The following is a 17158-nucleotide window of genomic DNA, read 5'->3' on the forward strand; positions in this document are numbered from 1 at the left end:
TACGGACCTTTCTATCTGGTCTCAGCAATAAAGTTGTGTTCTCTCTCTATCTGGTCTCATCTCAGAAGAAGCGGTGGTTATAATCAAGCAAACATCGCCTGATGCCTTTTGCACTATCGTATGGTTCCCAGCGCACATCGGAATCAATGTACATCCCAGCAAACCCAACCCGAATGAACTACTTCATGACCAAGCGTGAGGTCTGACGTTCCGCGATGGTCCCGATACGCTAGACAATCTGGTTTGGGAGCATAATAACTCCGACCCATTACTCTCTTTTCACGAAATAGTGAAACACAATCAGCTTGGGCGCAGGTAATTCCCACTACCGCACCCAAAGCTGACTAGACTTCAACCTTCCACCCTGATAATGTTACAAACGGGATCTTTCTTGTCGGGAGGAAGGATCAGTCGCTTTGCTCCGGATCCACACTGCCCCGAGTGCCATGAAAATCATTTCTTGTTAACTCACGTACTCTGGCAATGTTCGGCGTTACAAGATGTATCTTTTAAAGCAATAGGACTTAGAGGAAGCCCCCAAAAGCGGTGATCTCTATATACAACTAGGACTGTTCAAAGGCCCCATGAACGGGTGGAGGACGTGGTCTTCCGGCCGCAACGTGGGCGCGGCCCGCAATCACGAATGTGTAGTTCCTTAGGACCCAAACAAAGTTTGTTAACTGACTGACTGCCGTCTTGGTTCACGCTTGGTGATCGCAGATATGGTTTGAGGCCAAAGTATATCGTGCCACGCCCAACAACATCAACAAACGTTCACAACAATAGCTAGCGCTCGTCACACGCAACGAGTGAACGTCTTGGCATTTTGTGTTTCTTCTCGCAGGAAGTGCTGTCCCACCGGCCAATTCCACTTTCTACACCAAGTTGCGCTTACAAAAGCTTGTCCGCGCGTGGCGGAGGGAACGCGATAGCTGTCCAAGTTTTTTTACACGAAAAGTCAGGGGGAAATGTTCGGCTGACTGCCTGCTTCAGCCGTGCCTGTCTCGCCTTGTACGGTGCACTGTGCGTGAGAAGGAATAAACGCGCATCGCGGCTCGTTTCCATAGGCGACGCATGCGCGCTGGGTTTGCACGCCCTTTCGGTGCGTTCGCGTGTCACCTGAGAGCGGAGAGAGCGGACGCGGTGTCACCGGCTCGACGCGGCGAGCGCTGGCATCTTGCGCGCTGCGGCGCGAGATCCGAGGGGATCAGCCGGGGCACAAAGGAGGCGGGGCTGCTGCGCGACGCAGAGCTGTTCTGACAGGGGCAACGCGCCGAGACGCTCCAGCCCGGAGTCGGCTGGTCGAGCAGAAGACGGGCTGCTGGGTAACACTCGTCGACATCCGCAGGACAAAGGAGAGTTCAATTTCACGCTCGAGCAGGTTTACAGCTTTCAGACCTTCTCCTTCACTACTCGGCTGTCTCTTATCGAGTTCGGGAAAAGCCGGAACGAACGGAGACGCAAGACAGGGCGCCACGAGATATTTCGCACCCCATGATAGCGATACCGTTGGTGCTGCGACGCACTCTGCTTATTTACTTTTGCGCTGTGGGGCCTTGCCCCTGTAATGGAACTCATTGTGGAAAGAAGAGTTTCTTTGTGTGTGCGCACTTCTTCCTTCCATCCTTCCTTCGGCTGAGCAGTTGCTGTTGCCTCACCGAAAAAAAAAGAAGCAAAGCGTGACTGTATAAGGGGTCTTCGGTGCGTACCACTGAGCAAAGACAGAGCGAGTCTGCGCCCACAGAGTGGCTTTTGTTGAAAACGGGCAACTTTTGTAATTAGCATTTTGTTCAATGGTTAAAAGTACCGCGAGACACGGTGATTATGTGTGAATCAGAAGAAAAACAACTATTCGTCAGCTCTGGTTTGATAAAGGTGGTGAAAGTACTTCAGTTAGTACATAACCAGTTTTGAACAGCACCACCGACTGTACAGACGCACATATAGAGTGAGGAGAGTTACTGTATTAGGTAGCCGAGATGTGCGTTACTCTGCGTGTGTTATTACGCGTTCCGCATTGTTCTTTTTTCTTTAAATACATCGTGTTAACGAGATCAAGCTATACTTTTCACAAGCCAAAAAACTATGGAATTCTCGGATATTAGAAATGACATAGTAATTGTCAGTGACCTCTTTCGTTACCAAGTTTCACTAATTCGCGTTTAAAATACACCTCGTCGGATCAGTGGCTATGGTGCTTGGCTGCTGGCCCGAAGGTGGCGGCTTCGAAGGCGAAACGGTACAGGCCCGTGTACTGTGCGATGGCGGTAAGCGTTAACGAACACCAGAGAGACAAAATTTCCGAAGCCTCCACTGCGGCGTTTCTGATAATGATAATGTGTTTTGGGGACCTAAAATCTCAGATAATAATTCGCTTTTAGAGAAGATTCCATTCCATTGCCGCTACACAACACCGAAAATAGCATGAACGTTCCTATCTTTGTTCTCATGCGAGTTCAGCGAGGTGTCCACGTGGCCGTCCGTTTTGCGATTGTGCTTCTCACCTTTACTGCCCATTTTGTAAGAAACTCGGAGGGATATGTGTAACGCGTGTGAGGACGTACAGCTGAGACTTTAATGACTGCGTGAGGACCATCATCGGGGGCGAACCGCGTTCGGCTTCGTCAACACCCATCGACCTTGTGTTCTGCGTGTTTGGTCTCCACTTGCCCCTTTCCGGGACGCTGTTTTCCGCGCGAACATGCATCGTGCAGCACCCGCATGCTTGAAGCTGCAGCCGAGACGCAGAAACGGCGCTCAGTAGGGGTTCGACTCGTCGAACGACGCGGACGGCTTTCCTGCGGACACAAAAGCATCCGCGTTAATTAGTGGATTCCTATCTCCCGTCTTTATCGCTTGCCTACTACGAAGTTCGCTCCACACACACGAACAATGGAGTTTTCTCCGTCGAAATTTGCCCGCCTTGTGCGCGCCTGCCAAGTTCTCCGACAATTCGCGCTGAGCGCTTTCGTAATCTCGCACTAGCCTTCAATAATCTGAATATGTCCATGATGCCTCTTTCTTCTACAGCTGTCGTAACAATTAGAGCAGCTACAACTGCACATTCATATATCCCCAGGGGAGGAATAAACTCGCCCATTGCGGCAAGGCAGCATTGAACAAGGTCTAACTGCTGTACCAATATTTTTGTACGGCTGTACCAATATATTGCTGTACTGCTGCACCAATATGTTGCCTGCCATGCTCTTTCAGTGCGCTCTGCATTGCATTTGTCAACGCGGCGTTCACGTCCGCGCAATGTCGCGTGCGGAGTGCTTCACTATATTGGGTTGTAACATGGCCAGCTGTGTTTAACAAATTAAAACAATCTGGTGCCGCCTCCCTTGGCACTCCCTAAAACCAAAAGCGCCACTGGGAACTCTATAAAAAACTGCTTCTAATAGTTATCCGTCGTGATATCGCGCAAATGAGACTTCCAACTGTAGGGGGGTCATTAACTTCTTAATGCAACACAAAAACAATATAAAAGTTTTGAGCCACAGGGCTCTGGCCGAGAGAGATAAAGATGCAAGGAAAAGCAGGGAGGTTAACCAGACGCACATCCGATTTGCTACCCTGCACTGGGGAAGGGATAAAGGGGAGAAAAGAGGTTGCACAAAGATGAGAAGGTACACTATCACGAGCACACTCGGGGAGCACACACAGTCTACAGGCGGTCGCTCAGGTTTGTTGACTTAAGGTAAAGTAGCAGTGCTTTAGTTGCTTTCTGCGCAACTGGGGCAGATGCCCAAGGTCCTAGTATCTTCTTCACACAAAATGGTCCGGGGTCAAGTCGATTCAAAACCATCCGGAGCTGGCATCGCTGTGTGTCGTAGCAAGCGCAGCTGCACAGGACGTGTTCAATGGTGTCTTCAGCTCCGCAGTAGTGTAGGAGTGTCTGCCATACCAATGCGAAAGGAGTACACCTTTGTAAATGCAACACCCAACCAAAGGCGGCATAACAGTGTCGCATCGGAGCGGGAAAGTTGTGATGGTAGCTTTACCTTGAGCGAAGGATCCAGTTCATAAAATTGACACCTTTGGAAGCTGGTAGACGACCAGAACGTGCGTGTGAGATCTCGAGCCAGCAGGTAAAGTTGTCTTGCTGCATCATTCCTTGATAGAGGAATCGGGACTACACGGGTTTCTTCATGGGCTGAGCGGGCTGCATCATCGGCTAATTGATTTCCGGTAATACCGATATGTCCAGGCAGCCACTGATATATAATATCATGCCCTCGTGCTAGAGCTTCATGATGGCAATGTCTTATTTCTTGTACCAGTTGGTCATGACTCCTCCTACGCAAGGGAGACTGCAAACTCTGAAGCGCTTCCTTCGAATCACAGAATATGACCCATTTTCCTGGACGTTCTTGAACGAGATGCCCCGCCGCGGTGGTCTAGTGGCTAAGGTACTCGGCTGCTGACCCGCAGGTCGCGGGTTCAAATCCCGGCTGCGGCGGCTGCATTTCCGATGGAGGCGGAAATGTTGTAGGCCCGTGTGCTCAGATTTGGGTGCACATTAAAGAACCCCAGGTGGTCGAAATTTCCGGAGCCCTCCACTACGGCGTCTCTCATAATCATATAGTGGTTTTGGGACGTTAAACCCCACATATCAATCAATTCTTGAACGAGATATTGTAAAGCAGCCCTTATAGCAGCAAGCTCTGATGCCGTAGATGTAGTCATATGCGACAACTTAAACTTGATTGTCATTGCTGCAGCCGGAATTACAGCGGCACCTGATGAGCTGCTGGATGAGACGGACCCATCAGTGTATATCTGCGTTCGGTCTAAGTACAACTCATGTAATAGTAGCAGTGTTGCTTGCTTCAATGCTACTCTGGAGTGACTGCTTTCCTTTTTGATTCCCGGAATTTCTAGACGTACTTGCGGCTGGTCGAGGCACCACAAAGGACATGCCGTTCTCGCAGCTGGCGTATATCCTGATGGAATGCTGTTTAGGTGCTTGGCTATGACGTCTGAAAACGTAGCACGTGGTCTTCCGGAAGGTAGAAGGGCCAAGTGGTGGTCGGGGACACGGCTAGCAGGTCGAATGTGCGCTCTGAGGCAATCCACAACTATATATGTCCTGACCGGATGGTCTTTGGCAAGCATGATTGTGGCATAAGCAGAAGCGCATCGGGGCAGTCCTAGGCCTTGATTGATTTGTGGGGTTTAACGTCCCAAAACCATTATATGATTATGAGAGACGCCGTAGTGGAGGGCTCCGGAAATTTTGACTACCTGGGGTTCTTTAACGTGCACCCAAATCTGAGCACACGGGCCTCGACATTTCCGCCTCCATCGGAAATGCAGCCGCCGCAGCCGGGATATGAACCCGCGACCTGCGGGTCAGCAGCCGAGTACCTTAGCCACTAGACCGGGGCAGTCCTAGGCCGAACAATAAAATTATGTCATGGCCCTTAGTTTTTTTTTCAGGTGGCTTAGTGGCACCAGTACCCACATGAGAAGCGGAGTTCAGTCAGCGATGGTTTCGCGCGGTTGAGTTGAGATCGCAGTATCTTGTATCTTATGATGCACGATATACATCGTCGAATGTATCCCAAATATATATGTATACAGATACAGATACTAAGTTTTTTAAGACGTATCGCGATACAGATGCAAGGTATCCAAAGAGTATCTAGGATAGTATCTAAGATACGTGTATGTTCGATACTGCCCAGCCCTGCCCTACTCGGGAAAAGGGGTAATTTCTGGCATGCGAGGTGGCGTATACATACAAGCCGTAAGAAAACGCTTGAGTGGTTGCACCGAGTGCTCTTTCGTTCTTTCTATACAGCTTCAACGCAAACGATGAGAACACAACATGTACAAAGGTATGTGCGGTCTGCCGATCCCTGTACAAAGATACCATGCGCACGGCCGCGAGCGACCACACTCCGCGAGTCAGAGTGCGGGTTTTCTGCCGAAAGCCACTTACACCCCCCCCCCTCCACACCCTCCACCCTCTGGAACCCTCCTATGCAATTTATGCCCTACGGACACGACCTGCGCGTTTCATTTACACTTGAGCCGGCCACAATCTTCTGCAGCTCTGGCACGTTTTCACATGCACATAGAACATGAGAAACGCAGGGTGATGTTATTGATTTCGACATTATACGGAACCTGGCAAAAATATGCCTGGAGTATCAATATAATTCGTGTCACAATAAGCAATAGTAGTAAAGTTCGCCACTAACCACTATATGTAGGATACCTAAAAACACACGTTCGTTCAAGGAGAACCTTTCGTCAATACGCGTACAAAAGCTTTTCGGAGACCAAAATTCTCGAGGCAATAAAAATAAAATGAACTCATTAATTTTGTGATAGCCCATATAGGCGCATCCCATCCGTGCCAGCAAAAGAACTTGTATTTCACTGTCCACTTAAAGACCACACAACACCACACCCGCAAAACACAGTGTGAACGCTGAAGCCGAGAAGCAATATTAGCTTTCTTTAGTATACGAGTATAGTGTTCATGTACAGAAAAGTAGTGCGGTCTGGTACAACCCACGTAAAATTCGTACTCGTCTATTTCCGAGAATCCACACGGAGTCATGACTGAGACAGCACGGGATACTTTCATCCTTGCTTTTCCTGAACGGTAAAGTATATAAGAGCGAAGGCACGAAACACACGGGCAGTTAAATGTGAAGTAAAATCAAATTAGTTCCTCCAAGCAGCCCTTGCTTTGCTTTTGAGACATGTCATCAAAATGGCGGACTCTGATGTTACGGCTCCGTCATTACCCTTATCAGCTACTTTCTGCACTCCGGCCGAAACGTCTTGACCCCGATGGTATAGTCCTGCGTGTGCCTATGCATGTGTAAATACAAAACCGTATTAGGTTCTCGATGTACGCACGAACTCTCGTTCGGACAGCTGGTCAAGTTAGGTACAGGTGCTAAAACGCCGCTTTTCGCTAATTTATTGCCACGGGCGCAAACCTCGGTCGCAGCTCTGAGCCGTCGTTCGCGTGCGCACGCGCCTGCGGAAGAGACCACCGCTCGGTGCCGCGCCATTCGCTCGGGGGTCACGCGGGGTGAGTGCGGATAGCTCGGTGCGGCCCGAACCGGAGGGGGACCCCGCGGAACAGGATTTGTAATTCAATTGCGTGGAAGACGAACACAAATACGATCATTTATATCTCCGGAGCGCTTGGGTGTGTGCTGCCCCCTACCTTCCCCCAAATAAGATTAGGAGAAGACTCGGGTCGGGGATCCCGGAGGTTGCCAGACTGTTGAGGCTTCCTGCTGAGCTGGAGGTGACACATCGCAAGATTGGTTGGGTTCATTGGCGGGGAGGGCTCGCGGTGGACCCCCCCCCCCCCACCTCCAAGGTGTCCTTTGCTCGAGAACAAGAAGAAAACAAATAAAAGGAACGGATAAATAAGCGCGCAATGCAGATAGCGCACCTTGAGAAAGCCCGCGCATGGCTGTGTACGAAGTTTTTCTGGTTGCGCGGCACGCAGGGGAGTCCAATCAGCGGCGCCGGCGGCAGAAGCGTCGACGAGCCGCCATCGGCGCGCCAAAAACACAACAACCGACCCGAACGGGCGCACAGACGTCCGCGACATAAAAAGGGCAATTACGGTGATTTATAGACGCAAGAGCCCATTCGCTAGGACGACTGTTTCAGAAAAGCTCGACAAATCACAGTTGCCTAGCGCGCACTGCCTAACCGTACACTGTCGCCGATGTTTATTTCGGAGCCTTTTTTTTTTCATTTAATTTGATTCAATTTCTTTCTCTATAAAGTCTGCTACGGAGAGTGCGAAAGAAAAGAAGAATGACATGGATGGGTATTTCCACTAAAGCACATTCCAGCCGTTGGCCCCATCTTGCTTATTCCTCGAACTGCGTCATCGTCGTAAGAGTATACGTTACACGTGAAAGCAATATAGCGACGAATAGGCTCAGAACTTTACACGTGTAGCCAACAGCACGTGTATAAAGAATATATTTGGAGCTACCGTTGAATGTGCGCATTTCAAGCATATTTCTTGAAATAATTTTTCATTCGCTGGACTTTTTTGGCTTTTTTTGCGCAAACTTTGCAAATGTTGTATTAGATAAAAAGCGTGTACAAAAGTCTGTGTACCGCAATCAGTACGCTAAGATGGTCCAAGAGGGATTAGCTTGAACAACTATGTTAAAAAAATAAATGATTTCACTTCTTTATCATGCGATGAACTTCTCAAGTCGCCGTTCGATATACTGCTGGAGATGATGAAAGGAGGAATGATGACAAAAATATTAAAGAAACACACGCGCGCGTGCGCGCATGGACACTGAAGCATGACCGGCTACCATGACCACGAGAACCAACTTCACCAAATAACCTGCCTGAAAGGAAGATGGGGGAGGGAGGGGGGATGAGCATAGCTAGGACAGCGAACAAATTATAGCAATAGATCATGTTATTTTAATGCCTGTGTTATGCTGCTGTTGCCTCTGATGTCGTTGCTGCAGTCGCCGATGTCGTCTACCTCGACTTGAATGTGCGTCTCTAATTCGGAATGGCATCTTTTAAATCCAGCGGTCTCACAATTCAGTGAACCCAGCCAAAATTGATTAACAAATAAATATATAAACAAATAAATAATATGAAAAATTCCTAAGTGTGACTTCTCTAGCATTATTGGATTATTGCTATGGCCAATACTTCCCTGCCGATGAGATCACTCTAATGAGCTATATTTATTGAAGCCTATCTTTTCTCTGTACGTATCTGCCTGCCTTTGCGAACATTCAACAGTTTACAGGATACAAAGTCTTAATAATGCTCATTTCCCTGATGTCACTGTTTTTCTTAACCCGCAGTCATTGTTCCTTTTCGAGCTTGGCACCGTTTTAAAATGATGCACATTGTACGATTCGAGTCCGCCGCGGTAGAGCAGTGGCTAGGGTGCTCGGCTGCTGACCCGTAGGTCACGGGTTTGATCCCGGCCGTGGCAGTCGCATTCCGGTTGAGGCGAAAGGCCCGTGTACTCTGCGGTGTGAGTGCACGTTAAAGAACACTAGATGGTGGGAATTTCCGGAGCCCTTCACTACGGCGCCTCTAATAATCATATCTTCGCTCTGGTACGTAAAACCACTTACATTATAATTATCTTTAATATTGCACGATTCACACGTTGTACAATTGAGTGCGAAATTTTATAGACAACGAGAACAGGTGTGAAAGTGCGTCGTTTCGCCTTTTTGTGACTTCACAGCCTGATTAGAGAGGACTGCGTGCCTCGCTAGAACGTGCTTTTTACCAGCCAGTCTACCTATTCACTCACTTCCAACATGATCATAGGAACGATGAAGAGAGCACAAGGTGCTACTCCTGCAGTGACCTAGAAGCAGGCAAGCGAGGGAAACGCGATGAATACGCTTTGAGTTGAGGTAAACGCCAATAGCGGTGAAGAAGTGGTGTGGAGGGAAGGGGCAGCTGATGAGCTGGAGAAGGGAAATGGTGGGTCTTGTGAGGAGGGCAAAGTCAGCGGCGGCAACGGTTGTCGTTGCGGATAAGGGAAACTGTGATGTAGGGGAGGAGGAGAGATATGTCAGCGATGGCTCCTGTGGGCGTTCAGGTTCAGGGTTAAGGAAATGGTTGCGCTTGAGAGGAGGCAAATGTCAGTGACGGCGAGGGTGGGCGTTCAGAGGAAAGACAACTGTCGCGCTTAAGAGGAGGAGAAATAGCAGCGGTGGCTCCAGTGGACGTTGAGGGGAATGGAGTCAGTGGCACTGATGAGGAAGGAAATGTGAATGACTGTGATGGTGGGCGTTCAGGGGAAGATAAATAGTGGTATTGCGGAGGAGTAGGGAAATGTCAGCGGTGGCTCCAGTTGATGTTTAGGGGAAAGGAAACGGTTGCTCTTAGGAGGCGGGAAATCTCAACGGCTGCGATGGTGGGCATTCGGTGATGTAGTGATCTAGCGTTTATGGTCCTCAGCAGTCAAGCACCATAAACACTGGACCAGCGTGGCGGGTGGCTGTGGTAAGTTTTGAGGGGAAGGGCAATAGTGGCACTAAAGAGGAGGAAAATGTCAGTGGCGATGATCAGGAGAAGTGCAGCTGTGGCGCTGAAGTGGAGAGGAGAGATGTCAGTGGTGGCTGCGGCGGGCATTCAGGGGAAAGGCAACGGAGGCGCAAGGGAGTAGGAATGAAATCTCTGCTGTGGAACCATGCATGCAGCTAACCGCGTTTCCATGCTCGCAGCGTGCACGAGCACTTTGCATACGTCGCCGCGTCGGCTCAAAGCTACATGCTACTAGGGAGGCAATCTCTGGGCTAATTCTAAGGGCCGACGTATCAGCCCCCGAGCTGCACCACGAAAGCACAGGCAATTTAGGTTTGGTCCTATTTGGGGCGACAGTTTCGGTCCTGTTTGGAGCGAACACTGGCTGTGGTCCAAAGAATGAGTCAGAGCTGAGAGTTGATAACAAAACAAAAATATATTCTCAAATATGGCAGAACAAACAACACACAAATATGCGCTGTTGGCAATAATCCAATACAAAACGTATTCAATCACAAAATACTCTAAACGACGGGTACACATCACAGCAAGATATGCTCAAAACAAAGGGCACAAACAACAACACGCGCTACAATGCGATTTCAAGCACTAAAGACACTTGAACACTGAAAAAGTTCGTCAAACTTATTCAGTCAAAACTTCTTGGAATAAAGTTGAATGATTTTCTTCAAAGAACCAGTCACTCGAAGTCCGGCGCTGATTGTCGTTCCATTGCTCCCGATGGTTCTCCTACGGGTACCTCGGGTCTTCAGATGTCCGCACTCCGATAAGAAAACTTCTTCGCCTGTAACACGTCGGCCACTCACGCGCTGCGACTGCAGAACGCGTCTTCGCCAACACTCTCTTCTCCTGCTTGTAATACAGGCCTTCACCCGCAGGTGGAAAACCTCTTCATCTCATCTGCTTGGCCACTGTAGAACCAGCACTTCGCCTGACGGCGGCAAACTCTCTTCATCTCCTGCTCACCAACATCCGCTGCTCGCTTATATGTGTTAGTCCTGGATTGTGAAAGGTTCGTGGGCGCGCTGTACAGCCAAAGCTGGGGAAGGGGCGAGACTTTTCTCCAACTATCCGCGTCACACGGCGCAACAGGGAGTGACTCACGTTTTCCGTCTCGATGATTCTGGAGGTCGCTCGGCGACGGATGAGAGGAGGTTGGTCAGGGTAGCTCGGCGCCTTCGAGGAAGAGAGGTGGTGGCCCGAGGAGCCCTTTGATGCATGTTTTCTTCTTTTCACCGGTTTCTGTTGTGTTAGTCTGGCGCATTGATTTCACGTAGCAATTAGCATTTGGAGGCGCGCACTTTTTTGAGCGCTCGTTTGTGACATCTACACCTCTATGAGCGACGACTTTCGAAGCTCTAGCCGCGTGCTGGGAAGACTTCTAAAATGCCCGCATCGGCCTATAAGAGGCTAGGGCAGCTTAAGATGCCACTCGTCGTTACCAACCTGCCGTCGGGAGAAAGTAGCTATGAATGAGGATGCGGCTCTGGTTCCACAATAGCAACATTCAGCGCAGCAACACATCAGCAGAGCATTTATCAGAAAGTTCAGCAGCAGATCAACAACATTTCAACAAGAAGTTCAGCAGCACATGAACAAAAGGTCCACCCTGCTTGTGCCCCTGCCGCACCAACGCGCTATATAACAATGTGTACCCATTCAAACGCTCGCTCTAACTGGCCATGTATTATCTGTCTTTCTCTTCACGCGACCGACCCAGGTCTTTTTTTTTCCTAATATCTACTATGGTACTGGCTGCCCCTGGTTGTTCTCAGATACTTTCCACTGTCTTCGTATGCCCTAAGTCTCAACGTCTATCATTTTTCGTTCCATTGCATGCTATGTGGTCCAAAAGTGGTTCTCAAGTTTCTTGGTTATTGTCCAGGCTTTGTCTGCTCCATATGATATAACTAAATCGACCAAATAGACATGGTTATACACTTTCACGTTAGTGACTGGGGTAAGTACCGATAATGAATTCAGAATGCGTGCTGCTTGCGGAACATCCCATCCTTATTCTTAGACGAATTTCTGAGTCAAGGCTGTCAAGTTACATGAGTGAAGACTTCATGTTTAGTATATATGCATGTTAGTTATACTTGTTTCTGCACTGATGGGAGAGTGTGGTTGTCTATCACAAGCTCCAGATCGCTCGCCAGACCACCTAACATTAACGTTTGTCGTCCACACATTAAGGTGAAAGACTCAGATGCCTCATAAAACGCGAAAATCGATTATCCACGTGAGCACCAGTGTTACAACAAATGATCATCGTGTGATGACGTCACCTTATGACGTCATCGATTCTTGGTAAGAGTTGGGCTGATTCTGGAGTCACTACAAAACCACGGTTTTTTGTGGGGGGAGGAGAAGATGATCAATAGAATCAATTGAGAAGACCAAGGAGATGGCTTTCGCCTTCGAGTCGTCTTAGGCAAAAGCATGAAAGACCGTGTGATATTTCATGGGCTGTCCCTTTTTTGAGATAGTGGTCACTTGCCATGTGCGTTTGCCACTGATTTTCTCCCACTTATGCCCCGACTGGAAGGCTGCTTCTTATCTTCAAACTGATTCGCCTTTGTTCCCCATCAAACGGGCCGCACACGTGAGCTTCGGTGTTCTTGTGCATCGTTTTGCCGAATCAGGGAGTAAAAGAGAAGGGGCTAACTGCAGCGGAAGAAGGAATGCAAGGTTGCAACCAGACTCACCCTACCTGCCTGAGCAACAGCACCGCTTTTTTATGGGGACTAGGTGTTTGTGATGCTCTAATGAACACTCGAACTACCACTAAAGTTAATTAAAGTCAGTTTTTCTTAAGTGTCAATGAGCGTGTGACAGTTCACAGTCTGGATAGAAGTCGATTTGACCTCGGGTGTTCTGCGAGACTAGCAAGTGTCATCTTGAACCCTATTTTGATGCCTCCTGCCAGTTTTATATTTTGGTGGTGTGCGGAGATTATATTAATTAAAAAAATTTTATATGACAAGCTTTGTCATTACAACTTTTGTTTTAGAGCTGAAATTAATTTTGATGTTCCCCATTAAGTAGAATAAGCTTACATCATACAAATAATACATGATGCAATATTGTAATAAAAACGCAACCTTGAACATTTTGGCGAAGTTCCTGGAGGCGTATACGACTGAAAAATCGCACAAATAGTATTTCAATTTTATCACCTGAAAAGAAAAATGTCTTTGCTTAGAATTTATACCAAATGTGGTATTGCAATAATAAATGATACTCTTAAAATATTTGTTTAGAAAAAACCCCAGACGACTTTCTGCGAAACTTGGATGATCCATGTGACCAAAAATGTTTTCGAAATATTGTCACTTTTGTCAATGCAATAATCTGTGTGTGCAGTTTTTGCCACCAAAATGGCAGTTTTTGCCACCAAAAATTGCCACCAAAATGGCTGGAACGTTTGACGTGGAATGACCATTAGGAGATTCATATTCAAAACTAAAAGGCATCGCCCACATATCTGTTTTTGTTCATAGAAACGAATTCTGTAAATTTTATTGACAAAGTTTACACCCAACCTACTATTGATACTCATTCGGTCATTATACGAACATTGTTATCTTACATGTGAAATTGTGGTGGATGAATAATTAAGCGCCCTAAACTACAAGAATGTGCATAAAACCATCAGGTCGGCTGCAGTTTCAACAGCGGACATTCACCACCCACCGTGGCTCTGTCTCCACGACACTCTTCAACAGGGAGCTGGTGTATTTGCGCATGCGCATGTTAATAACAGGCTGTGCTGGACAGCACATGTGCAAAGACTTTCCAAATAAAAGCTGTTAGATAGTTAGCGCTTCTCAATGACGTCTTCTTTCGGGCTAGGGTCGCTATCCTGCTGGAGTTTTCAACAATCAATGCCACTAAGGAAAACAACAATCAACATGTTAAAAGTATCAAGAAAAGCAGTTATGGGCGTTGGATAATGGGTGGTTAAGCCGGCGCCACTGTTTCTGCATGAAGTATGCCTGCGCTTGGATCTAAATTAACATAGATGGTGTCGTTGTTTATAAAAATATTGGCTCGCGCCTAACGGCCTACCCCAGCAGACTTCCGGTGCGCCACTTCCGGTAATGCTTTTTTCAATGGTCGCGGTGGTGCTTTCGTTGTGTGTTTGAGTTTGCTGCTCTATTATTTCTGACGCATTCCTTGCAATGTGTTTAAAGCAACGTCTAGCGGCTACATAAATGGGGGCTCGACGTAGTGCACAGGGGGCACAGGCACGGCCACTGCTGCAGGTAACACAGCTCGCGTATAGTCAACGGGTGCCGCACGAAATATGCGTTGAGGCATTCCGATTATTGCGGCCCCCCGCTGCGTGTTACCTTTATAGCAGTGGCCGACAGAAAACGCATAAAACTGCAGAAGAAGTTTGTCATCGAACTTAATTGGGCCAGTCGGTTCTGCATGTCCACGATGTGAATATGCTTTTTGGGGGCGCGGACAGGGAATTGGCTGCTCTGACCTGTTTTTTTTTTCCTGTGCACGTCTTCAAACCACACCCAAATTGTCGATTTGCAAAAGAAAATTTGCATGATTTATAGTGAAGTAGTACCATTCAGCTTTTCGACTACAACTGAAAACCTGCATCCTGTTGAACCACGAGCATATCTGTGTTTTCGTCTAAGCACGCAACCGCAAGATAAAACACTTATTTCTGCGCCTGTGTCACACCGGGTACTTTTCATAGAGATCACAAAGAGATCAGCGGTGACCGGAATCACTCGTGATCCGAAGTGTTCATGTGACTGAGAAATTATAAAATGTACTTATTATGCGATTACGTCAACTGCGGCTGGGTCACGCCAACTATTATCGATTAATCACGAGTTAACTATTCATGAATAAACTTCCTACAGTTCACGTTCACACCATAAAATAAGCGAGTTAAAATGCGGTGATATTCATTAGCGGCAGAAAGACAGGTGATGAGTCATTTGCTCGCACAGAAGAAAGCCCACTCACTGGCGTCGCTTAGAAATATCAATGCAACGACAACAAAGCATGGACACCGCGACGTACACTGCGCGGCGATTCGTGTTGAACGCGGCTCCTTAGTGCCCCACTTTGTTTCAAACAGTACACATCAATGATGTCGCTCAAACATCTTTACTTTGGAACTGCAGTGTTAGCTTTCACGTTGTGCTACCCATTTCAGGCGTCAGCACACACATATCTGCCACGGGTGGAAGACGACAGCGACTGATGCATGTGTTCCCAGTAACTGGGGGCCTTCGACTATAATCTAACGCCTGAGTATCGCCTCTGTGCCATCAGTCGGCGCTCAGCTTTACATGGTTTTTAATGAAGTGGGCAGAACATACCCGAGCGCTGTTAGTGCGAATCAAGTTTTCTCGCGTGATCGCTGCAATGCAGGTGCTCTTTCTATTGTCATCAGTCGGAAAACAGAACGCTTTCACTTGCACATAAAATTAGTTCAGGCTTGCAGACTGCATCCTGGCTTGACAAAGCTGTGACCGAGTTGCGAGTGCTTCATAAGAATAATTTTATCCGCGTAAAACATCGGAACACAAGCAGCCGCGGACAGCAACGTAGGCTAAATCCACGCAAAAACAAGGTAAACCGGAAGTTTCCAGGGGTGTTTTCTGGTGAACGCCAAATGTTGCCATAGACCGGCAGGCGCTGACGAAACCATTTATACTGCAGAATAAACGCAACAAAAAAACAAGATCTCAAGAGCATGATCCTTCATCCTTGCATTTTTCGAACCACTCAGTATCTAATCACATCGCCGCTTACCCTACAATGAACTGAGAACACATCTTCGTTCCCCCTAATACGCTTTCCCTCTGAGCATCTCTGTCACGAAGGAAGTATCTTTTGGCGGGTGCACTGATAAGCTCTAGTGCAGTTCCGACCTTATTTGATAAATCAGTGAGGTCAAAGAGGGTTATCGTGGTATGCGTGTGTCCCAGGCGTCTGGCTACCCAGCATCATGTGGGTGAAGCTGGGCCCGAACGCCCTTGTTAGCGCTCCGGACTCGGAGAGCGCGGGGCGAGAGCGCGGCTGCGCGCGCCTCTCATTGGCCCGTGGCAGTTCCGCCCCCGTCGGCGAAAGAGTAACGCAGAGCGGCAGAAGGAGAAAACCATCTTTTGAAATATCCTACTCCGGCGACAGTCAAGGGAGAAAGAGAAGTAAATGGGAGACGACACCATTACGAAAACACTCTACGGCGCCATCTCCTTAAAATAATGCCCAGCCATTTTCTTTCGTATTGCCCAGGCTCGCCCTCTGGCACCCGCAGATTCCGGCTGATGTCTCTATCCGTCCCCGTTGTACTCGTTTGTATTACTTCTTGCCGCGTCTGTGTATTCATTTCTGCGAGGCCACCGGTTCGCGCCCGAACGCACAAACAGGGCGTGCGCTCCCGGAGAACTTGATGCTACCTCGTTAAAGTTAAGCGACGTAACGACGCCTCCGCATAAAGGAGCCCCTGGCGGCAAACAAAAGAGCGCCAAGAAACATCTATGCCCATTGAGTCGTTCCTTCTCTTTCCGGGGCTCCCCTTCGAGTTCTCAGCCCTCTTCCACGGATGTGCCAATTACACGTCCTCGCAGTGACGTCTCGAAAACGCGCACATAGTCAGCGCAAGGCATTTGCGCCGACTGTGTCCCGCGTCGATCGCCTTTCTTTCCGCTTCCATTACTTTCCCAGCCACTTGCGGGGTGTGCTAACCTGGGTGGCGCGCCGGCTGATTACAGGCTTCACATTAAAGCGAAACCCGGGACTCCAGACAGAGGGTGTGTAGAGGACGAGAGCGTCGCAAAGTAGAAAGGGGACCGTGGCATGTGCGCCGGGCCCGCTTTGTGTCCTACGCACTGATAGGAAAGCAGTAGCGCCACTAAGCTTCTTGGCGACGCGCAGGCAGACGGCGAGAAGCAGCCAACTGCCTTTCTGCTTTTTCGGTCCACCTTTTCCCGTAAGAGGGACCCTAGTTTGGGGAATGCACCGCGGTGAAACAACGATCGGCTCGGGATCTGAACGCCGAGTGCGCAGCGGCGAGGAACGCGGGGTGTTGCGACCTCGGCCGATTGCATACAAATGCCCTTCTTGACCAGTGTGT

The 17158-nt window shown here is 48.5% G+C and overlaps 1 long non-coding RNA gene across 1 annotated transcript in view; it reads right to left on the reverse strand.

Annotated features, from left to right (window-relative positions):
* The window catches only part of LOC142775783 (uncharacterized), a 670285-nt gene that overhangs the window by 452829 nt on the left and 200298 nt on the right, over nucleotides 1-17158 (reverse strand). The gene's annotated exons all lie outside the window — the stretch shown is intronic.

The sequence above is a fragment of the Rhipicephalus microplus genome, chromosome X (genome assembly GCF_043290135.1).
Source record: "Rhipicephalus microplus isolate Deutch F79 chromosome X, USDA_Rmic, whole genome shotgun sequence".
NCBI lineage: Eukaryota > Metazoa > Arthropoda > Arachnida > Ixodida > Ixodidae > Rhipicephalus > Rhipicephalus microplus.